At 43.8% G+C, this 10,240-nt stretch overlaps 1 long non-coding RNA gene across 1 annotated transcript; it reads right to left on the bottom strand.

Annotated features, from left to right (window-relative positions):
- Window positions 1-410: 410 nt before the first annotated feature.
- On the bottom strand, window positions 411-9,497 carry LOC311248677. The gene is made up of 5 exons (XR_014620971.1): window positions 9,370-9,497; window positions 8,237-8,375; window positions 7,930-8,143; window positions 2,125-2,266; window positions 411-519 (listed from the first exon to the last, which is right to left on the bottom strand). It is a non-coding gene; the product is annotated as an uncharacterized lncRNA (long non-coding RNA).
- Between the last annotated feature and the right edge of the window lie 743 nt (window positions 9,498-10,240).

Raw genomic sequence — 10,240 nt, forward strand, 5'->3', positions numbered from 1 at the left:
ACATAGTACTAAGCAATTGTTGGCTCATTAGTTTGTGATTCACATGCACTAAAATTCACCAGAATGCAGGAAATTAAGTCTTTGTAACTAAAAATGTCCTGGTGGGGGACCCCCCGCTTAAAAAGTGGCTTGACTGGGGCTATATTTTGCGCTATATCTCCCGGTATGAATTATTTCCCCAGTCCGGCCCTGGGGATGAATATCACCAAACCAAACGTAAGTTCAACTGTGTCATCATCACTGCCAGGTCACAGTACAACCCCAAGCTGGAGAATCAGTTTGCCAACGACTCACACAGTTTAGACTCTCTCACACACACTTCTAAAATGTGGGGATGCTGCATCTTTCTTGGAAGAAAATAAATATAATGCTCACCCAGTTACTGACTGAGCGACAAAGCAAATGGAGAAATGGTCTCCCAGGTCCTCTTGAACAGGAGTCCATCTGATAACATACTCATCATGTGTGGTCCTGTGCTTGGTGATGTTAAGAGGTCCACTGATGAGGACATCATATACTCTGTAGACAAAGATGAAAAAAACACGTCCCGATTTTATTATAATCACTGACTTTTTTGTATATCTGGCTTTCTAAATGCAGATATTTGCCAACACCAGCCTACATTGAATTGAATTGAATTGAATTGAAAACCTTTATTTATCCCCGAGGGGAGATTCAGATGTCCTTTACAGCATTAACAGCATAACAGCAATTTAAAAACAGCAATTAAAAAACAGTTTATACATAACATACATAACATACACTTATTAGTTGTTAAAAACAAGATGGACAAGTACACAGGGATAAAAAAAGAGCTAAAATAGGACTAAAAATAGCTTGAAAAAGTGGTGAAAAAGAAATTTTTTTACGATTAATTGCGAATATTTTCATGTTGAGCTATAGATGAGATCCTTCCTTCCCAGCCCTTCCCAGAGACAGTCGCATTTCTTTCCTCTCCCCAGGCTCCTCAAGGCCATTCCTACTGCCGCCTCTACTGCTCCATGAAGCTCTGTGCTTCGTGCCGGTTGCCGGACTATACTCAAATCAACTCGAAATGGATCTAATCAGTGGATTGCTTATTTTCGTCAAGAAGCAGAATAAGGCTAACCCTCTCTGCCTCTTGGGACATCATAATCGGGCTACCAACTTGAAGACGTGGTCATTTTTGGATTATCGACGCTTTTGGACTGCAATAAGAAGATTTTGGATCTGTTTACCGCGGACCTACCAAAATGAACTGATTAAGACACTTGGACACTTGGACTAATGCATTCAGTCATTTGGACGGAGTTGTTAAAACTCACTCCACTCAAATCAATAGAGTTATATTTCACTCTACTCAAATCAAATTTAAAGTGACGTGGCTGGGAGAAATGTTGCCAGTTCAGCCAAAACAAATTCCTGGACCAAGGTCGAACCAGGGAGCTGCTGGAGTCGAAGGCCCTCTGGCAGATAAGAGTGGCAAGCGGCCCCGCCCACCCCCAATCCCTATACCCAATCCCCCTTCCCGCGTGTACGCCCGGCGCCTATCCCACGTGATGGTGACGGCAGCCAACTAGTACGCGTGCTGGAGGGGGGGAGCCTAAGACTGTCTCATCACCAAAGTCCTATCCCCCAGCTGACGGCATTGTAGTTAGTGTCATAAATCCCTGCCCCTCCCGTTGCTGCAACTGTGGTTTCTGGACAATCTCTCCTCCCTCCCTCCCTCCCGCCTGGCGCAACAACATCCCGGTGTTGCTGCAGCCGACAATCGCATATGGTGTCTCAGGCATTCTGTAGTCGACATGTGTCAACAAATGTACATGCCTGTTTGAATTTATGGTGTGCCATTGTTACTGTAAAAATGTAATGATTGTGATATGATGTTGTTAATGAGACGATGAGCTGTATGTGTATGTCACTGGAATTTCCCCGTGAGGGATTAATAAAAGATACCTTTATCCTTATCCTTAGATTGTGGATGAATACGCACAGAAAGGTACACCATGCAAATAGTAATGCTTTATTTGTTTTAAACGAGACGATTTAGAAATGGTCAATGTGGGAATTACATTGCGTTTTTAAGATGGTGGACCGGCCGGAAACAGCAATAACGTAACCACTACACCTCCCTATTTCCCTTACATTGCGTTTGTAGCTTGTGCTTTGACTCTTATCTCCACCTCCTGGTTGACTTCAGCATGGAGTCGCTCCCCATTTCTGGGTGTTGGGTGCAGGAACTTGGGAAAATATACTCCATCAACGCAAGATGGAGCAGCTGAATCCACTGCAATTCAAATGGAGATAAATGTAAACACCAAGATACATGCTTCCCTGCATATAACCAGTAGCGTGAACTGGCGCTGCACTGATGGCTGCCTTTCTGATCGCTCCGTCGAGACTGTGCTTTCTTTTGTTAATTTTTATAGTATTAGGAGTTTTATTTGCACCAACTGTTAGTGCATTATATGTGTATGACCGTCAGTCAATCATTGACATTGGATTAAGGAAAACTTACCGATTGGATTGCTCTCTGGATCGGATCGCTGAACAGCAGAAATGGCCCGCCGAGATCCTTTGTTATGGCCATGGCCAAGACCAGGAGAAGCCGCCGCGAAGACGTGGAAAGAGAGCCGGGGTCCGAAACAGACTGAGGTCCAAACGACACAGAACCACATTGCCCAGCATATTGTTGGCCAATGTGCAATCGATAGGAAATAAACTGGACGACATTAGAGCACGGATCCAATTCCAGAGGGACATTCGGGATTGTAACGTCCTCTGTTTCACAGAAACTTGGCTGAGTCCAGATGTCCCGAATCACGCAATAGAACCGGCAGACCACTTCTTCGTTCTCTGCAAGGACCGGACGGCAGAAGAGTCACTAAAGAAGAAAGGAGGCGGCATTGCCTTCATGATAAACAAGGAGTGGTGCGATATAGGCAACACAAAGGAACTGTCTAACCACTGCTCCCCAGACCTGGAGTTTATCACGATAAAATGTCGACCCTTCTTCCTCCCAAGAGAGTTAACGTCCATCATCCTCATCGGAGTGTACATTCCACCACACGCGAACACTGGGGTCGCACTTTCAAAACTTCACGACGAGGTAAACAAACTCCAGACAGCTAATGTTGACGCTGCCATTTTGGTTCTGGGTGATTTCAACAGCGCGCGTCTTAAAAAGGTGTTGCCGAATTTCTATCAGCATGTGACCTGTCCCACCAGAGGCGAGAACATATTAGACCATGTATACTCGCAATTTAAGAATGGGTACAAGTCACAGGCTCTTAGTCCATTCGGTAAAAGCGATCACGCCGCCATATTTCTTTTGCCAAAGTACAAACAAAGTCTCAAGCGAACGCCGGTGATCTCGCGAGAGGTTAAGCGTTGGGCCGTGACGTCAGAGGAGTCACTCCAAGCTGCACTTGGATGCACAGACTGGAGTGTATTCCGTGATAACACAGCCAATATTAACGAATACACCGAAACGGTGATTGACTATGTCTGTACTCTGGTAGAAGAAACAATCCCCTCCACCAAAATTAAAATCTACCCAAATCAAAAGCCCTGGGTAGACAAATCCGTCCGTGAGGCTCTGAAAGTGCGCACATCAGCATACAACACCGGGCTGGTGACAGGCAACATGGAAGAACACAAGATGGCAAGATACAACGTCAGGAGAGCAGTAATAGAGGCAAAACGGCGTTACAGGGATAAAGTTGAACTTCAGTTTGAACAGGCTGACTCTAGAGGCATGTGGCAGGGCCTCAGAACAATGACAGACTACAAAGGCACCCCCCTCAAACTGAACAGTGACATCTCCTTAGCAAATGATCTCAATTCCTTCTATGCGAGGTTTGAGGCTGTGAATAACAACACCAGCCTACAAACCACGGCAATGGGGGGGGGGGGTCTGCTGATGGAGACTCAGTGTTCAGGGTAACAGAGCATGAGGTGAGACGGATCTTTAAAAAAGTGAATATCAGGAAGGCAGCAGGACCGGACGGCATCCCCGGCCGCGTCCTAAAAGTCTGTGCCGACCAACTGGCCCCGGTATTCACTGACATCTTCAACCTGTCCTTGGAACAGGCTGTCATCCCCACCTGTCTGAAGAAGTCCACCATCATCCCTGTACCCAAAAAATCTACGCCCGCTTGCCTCAACGATTACCGCCCTGTAGCCCTCACCTCCATAGCCATGAAGTGCTTTGAGAAGCTAGTGAAGGGCTACATCTGTTCCTCCCTCCCCATCAACCTGGACCCTCTGCAATTTGCATATCGCCCCAACAGGTCCACGGAGGACGCCATAGCCCATGTGCTGCACACAGCAGCATCACACCTGGACAAGAGGCAGGGGAACTATGTGAGAATGCTGTTCATCGACTACAGCTCAGCATTCAATACCATAGTCCCCTCCAAACTCATAGCCAAGCTCAGGGACCTGGGCTTGAACTATGACCTCTGCCAGTGGGTCTTGGACTTCCTGACGGGCAGACCCCAGGTGGTAAGAGCCGGCAACTGCACCTCCTCATCCATCACGCTCAACATAGGGGCCCCCCAGGGCTGTGTTCTGAGCCCCCTCCTCTACTCCCTGTACACACATGACTGCGTAGCACAGCGGAACAACAACACCATCATCAAATTTGCTGATGACACAGTAGTGGTGGGCCTGATCTCTGCCAACGACGAAAGGGCCTACCTGGAAGAGGTAGAGAACCTGTCACAGTGGTGTCAGGAGAACTGCCTCTCCCTGAACGTCAGCAAAACAAAAGAGATGATTGTGGACTTCAGGAGGTCGGGGGTCAAAGACTACAGCCCCCTCAGCATCGACGGGGCACCGGTTGAGAGAGTGAACAGTTTCAAGTACCTCGGAGCCCACATATCCGAGGACTTGACATGGACCACACACATTGACAGTGTTGTGAAGAAGGCACGACAACGCCTCTACTTCCTCAGGCGCCTAAGGAAGTTCCAAGTCAGTCAGAAGATCCTTAGGAACTTCTACTCATGTACAATAGAGAGCATCCTGACCGGCAACATCACCTCCTGGTTTGGGAATAGCACTGCACAAGACCGTAGCAGACTACAAAGAGTGACACGTTCAGCCGAACGCACAATTGGAGGGGGGCTTCCCACCCTCCAGAACATTTACAACAAGCGGTGCAAGGGGAAGGCTAAGAGAATTATTAAGGACTCGAGCCACCCGAACAACTGCCTCTTTGAACTGCTGCGGTCAGGCAAGCGATACCGGAGTCTTAAGGCGAGCACAGAAAGACTCAGAAGAAGCTTCTATCCCCAGGCCATCAGGCTGCTAAACGAACAATAATCACTATGCAACAACCATCAAATGCACACAGCACACACACCCACACGCACACACTCACTCAAACAAACAACACACTGCAGCACCCACTCTCCACACTTTAGATCACACAAACACACTTACACTTTATATTTATTGATAAAGGATTTGCACTACAACTCGTACACCTACTGTGAATTGTACCTAAATTGCACCTCGTCCCATTTCTCCATTTCTGCCTTGCACTATATAGTATTGTATATTAGTACACTGCACAGTATTGTATATTGTATGGTAACTACGTCTATTCTGCATCGAACATTGTACATATGTCTAAACTGAACACTGTGACCTAATTTTTTTTACTTCTAATTTTACTATGTTATTTTATTTCATACTTATCTTGTCTTGCACAGTCTCTGGAGCGCAACAGTAAGAAGCATTTTGTATAAAAGTATTCTGTACTTCTGTATGACAACTATTAAAGAAACTTGAACTAGCCTGTTTAAGCCCTAGCCATATTTTCAGAAAATTTGCCTAAAAGTACATACCTAGGTAAATGGAAGATTTCTCCACTTCTACAAGGTTCATTTGCATGTTTTTGGTATCTAGGGACATCTATAAACCTCAGGGAATGTATTCCCAGTGTCACATATATTGTGTATGTTACTATGCTTGAGTAAATTGTAATGAACCAAAGGAGAATATCAATTATTATTATTATACTTTTTTTCCATCTTTCACAGTGAATAACACTATGCTAACATTGACCAGAATTGCCACTGAGCTCATTCAGCACCTTCTTGAGATCAAGTGTACAAAATATCAAAGCAAATGATGATTTACAGGAGGTTTTGTAGATACAGTACAGAATTTTGCCATCCGGACACATGGCCATTGAAATATGAATATAGAATATAAAATATCAGGCCTATAAATGACCTTATTGTGGCCAAGTCATACATCTATGAATCGGGCCTAATCTCGTCTTTCCAATGGCAGAGTTAAATCTGGATTTAGTAAACAGAAATGTGAGTAAACACGTATACAGTATGTGTGTGTGCCAGGAGTGCTCCTTATGCATCCTCACCAAGCCACCTGCATAAGCTATAGATTTATATAGAATTTGTTGAACTTATCCTTTGTGTCTATTGTCATTTGTGTGAACAGTAAGATGAGCAGTGGCATGTTTGTTCACTGGCTCCTACGATGTGCAAACTAAGCAATGTAATACATAAATAAAACCAACAATAAAGAACAAGACGGTATATGGACTATTAGTCTATTCCACTATAGCTATATCCGTGAGATTTGGTTGAATTCTTATTTATTTATTTCACAATACCTCGTTGAGTCATGACTATAATGCAAAACATAATTGTTAATGATACAAATCCTGTCGTATTTATTATTATTATAATTATTGAATTCCAAGGATGTCTGTAGAATTCTGCTCAAACTGTCTGTCTTTCTGAGTGTTCTCACCATCCTGCTGTCTATCCCTGTGTACCTCTTGCCCCTTGTTTTCTCTTGTCTGGTATAGCTTGATTATTGTCTTTAGTGTTTTGTCCCCAGTATGTTTTGTGATTATTCAGTATTTTACCTCCTTAGTGTCCTTGCCTGTTATTCTGTTGTTTGCATTGTTTCCCCTGCCTTAGTCTTGTGGTGGTCAGTGTGGTATTTGTATTTCGGCCCTGTGTTGTATTGTGTTCTAGTATGGTTTATTCCCCTGTGGTTAGTCCTACCTTCCCTCTCAGGTGTGTCTTGTTACCAAATACCCCCTTGTGTTAATCAGCCTGTGTATTTATGCCTGTGTACCCCTTGTCTCCCGGTGGCTTCATTGCGTTTTTCCTGCCTTGTTCCCCTTGGTCAGTTCCTGCCGTTTGCGGATTAGTTCTTGTCTCCCTGTGTATCCTGGCTCTCTCACCTGGTAATGTTTTTGCACCGTGTGCCTCTCCAGCTTTGCTGTATTTTGTTTTCGTTTATTTTATAGTTTCTCAGTTTAGTGTCGTTACTGTTTGTTTTGGCTTTCTTTATTTTTCAAGTGTCTCTCCTGTGAGTATTTACAGCACCGTCTTGTGACGTGTCATTTGTTTTGTAAATTTTTGGAGACTTGCTCTCACCTTGCTTTTCATTTTCCAAGTGTCTCGAATTAAAGGAGCAGTGCTCATATTCGACAATCTACATCTACCTCTCCCTCGTCTCTGTTTGCGTTTGGGTCCTCTGCCAACACAATCCCTAACAGAATCTCCGTAATGAAACTGTTCAATCATGCCAAAATCGAAGAAATGTGTTCATAACTTTCTCGTAAGTCCATTCGAGCATGAGGTCCATTATCTTTACCAGATAATCTACCATATAATTGTATCTAACTGCTCCAAAATACAGTATACTATTGATTGATTGAAAATTGTATTAACAGATTGCAGAATGGGTACAATACAGTACGGCTCAATACACACAATTGTTATTAAGGGGATGCAGCCCAGAGAAAGACCTTCATCTTGTTTACATCAGGGTCCCCCATTTTCAACTCATCATAAAATCACTACCTGAGCTTTACCAAGACATTGTATCTTTCTATTTATCAATCATTACACTGTGTATAAAATGCCATGCAAAGCACAGCAGGAGAGGATGACTTACCAAGGAGAGAGAACTGCAAAGGAAGTTTACTGAGGGGAGGAGAGGAGGCAGTCGGCCTAGTTGTGGTAGTAGATGTATTCAGTGGAGACCTGACAGATGAAGAACCATTTGTGTAGGCCAGGGAGATGTTATGTGTTGGGAAGTCCTCCACCACCATCTCAAATCCATAGACACCAGGTGTCACGGTGTGGTTATAGTGTAATGTGCAAGAGCCCTAAAAAAGGTTAGATACTGCAGTTGGTTGAAGCAAAAAAAAATAAAAGAAAGTATTTGATACGGCACTGAAAATATTGATTTGCTAACCAACCTGATTAATGTGAAATCCTGAGGGTAGGCTGCACCTGCTACACTCTGTTCCTCTGGCAGTTCCATATCTGCACAAGACCTGGTCCCCATCCGGGTCAAAGGCCATCAGGTTGTATAATCTTGGGCAATTCTGACGAACTCTGAATACATTTGTTAACACAAGCAGAAGGTAACAGTTAGTCACCTGAATAGAAGTCCAAGAGTCACTTACAGACAAGAATAAAATCAGAAGGTTGGAAAAAGCAACCAACTCTGTATGTGCAGTGGTGCGTTGGTGATTTCATACCTGGTTGCACTGTGTTTTAATGACGCCACGTGCATGCGCATAAATGTTCCCTCGGGTGCGCACAGAATAAAGACAATGCCTAATTGCCTATAGGAATGGAATGTAACACATTTCATTCACAAGTTGTGTGAATGTATCTGAGGATGTATTAACACACCTGACGACCTGAGCTATTGTTATGCAAAGTAGCCAGGTGGGTACTTGGCGAGTTGGCGCATCAGTCGAGTGCAGTGCATTCCTGCATGTGTGCACGCGCGTGCTTCTGCTCACAGACCCGTGACCAACGCACCCCTGTGTTTGTGGAGCATGACACACTACCCCAAGTGCCTTATCATGATAAGCATTTATGCATGTCAGAATTCTAGAAAAACAATGTGGAAATGACTGTTCAGTTCAGTCAGTATTTGTGAACAGGCACCACCACTCTCTCCTGAAGCTAGAAATCAGCAATGCTAGAATATAAACCAAATTTGCATTTCATTGTCAGATTTTACATTCTGTGACATCACCAGTTAGAGGGTTCTCTATCTGATTTCTAGCCTTGGGAAGAGTGGTGCATGTTCACAAATACTGACTCAACTGTTCTTGGGCACAGGAAGGACACAGTATATACATTCTTAAATGGGTGGCATTCCCCTTTAAGCAATTATTTTTAAGAGGGATACAAGATGGCTGCCACAAAACATTTGTGAATGGGATGTGTCATTTCTAATCAAATGGTTACCTTGTATTCTATGTATTCCAAAAAATGGCATTTTCTTATTTCAGGTTAGTATGGTATTTGAAATGATGACCCAAGGCAAAAGGTTTCAGTATGAAGAAATACTCTGAGAAATGAATTCCATTACCGTAAGAAAGGCAGAATGGCGATATCTGGAGATCTGTTTGGTTCCCCAGTATCAGATCTTGTTCCCAAATCCACGTGTGTCAGTAGTCTCTGGTTTTCAACATTGTTAACCGTGGTGATCCAACAACAGCTTCTATAGCTGGTGTGTTGAAACAGAAGAAAACAGTCACATTCCATAAGTAAACATCATCACATCATAACTAGTCTTATAATTCCATCATCTGAGTGAAATAACCCACCTCAGTTCAAAAGGACTGTTAGTTTGAACAACTCTTGTCACGACTCTCCCTAATTCACACGACGAATATTGTCCAGTGATGCCGTCGATTCTTCCGTTTTGATCCCTGACTATAGACCCACAGTTGCCAAGGGAACAAGAGTAGGAGGGGGTACTACAGGAACGACCAAAGGCCCACCTGAAGCGAATATCCACCTGTGGAACAAGATCATTATGTGAATGTATAATAATGTAATAGGAGTTTCCTGACATTGTGTAAGTGAATAGAGAAGGGTTCCTGCTGTTACATATTGTTGGAGTGCACTTGGAGGACCAACATTTGTTACATTGCATTACCAGTTGGCTCCAACTGCAGAAAAGTCCAACCTCCTACTAGGAAGAATACAATGGAACCGCACTCAAAGTACAAATTCCAACTAGGAAACTTAAAAGTAGAATCTGTATTGTCCACAACCGTGGGCATGGACTGCTGCCAATTGGCAAATGGACTGCATTTATATAACAGCTTTTATCCAAAGCGCTTTACAACTTATGCCTCACATTCACCCATTCACTCACACATTCACTCACCCATTCACTCACACATTCACTCACACATTCACACACAGACGGCGGAGGCGACCATCATGCAGGA

Source organism: Notolepis coatsorum, assembly GCF_963971535.1.
Source record: "Notolepis coatsorum genome assembly, contig: SCAFFOLD_664, whole genome shotgun sequence".
In the NCBI taxonomy this organism is placed as follows: Eukaryota; Metazoa; Chordata; class Actinopteri; order Aulopiformes; family Paralepididae; genus Notolepis; species Notolepis coatsorum.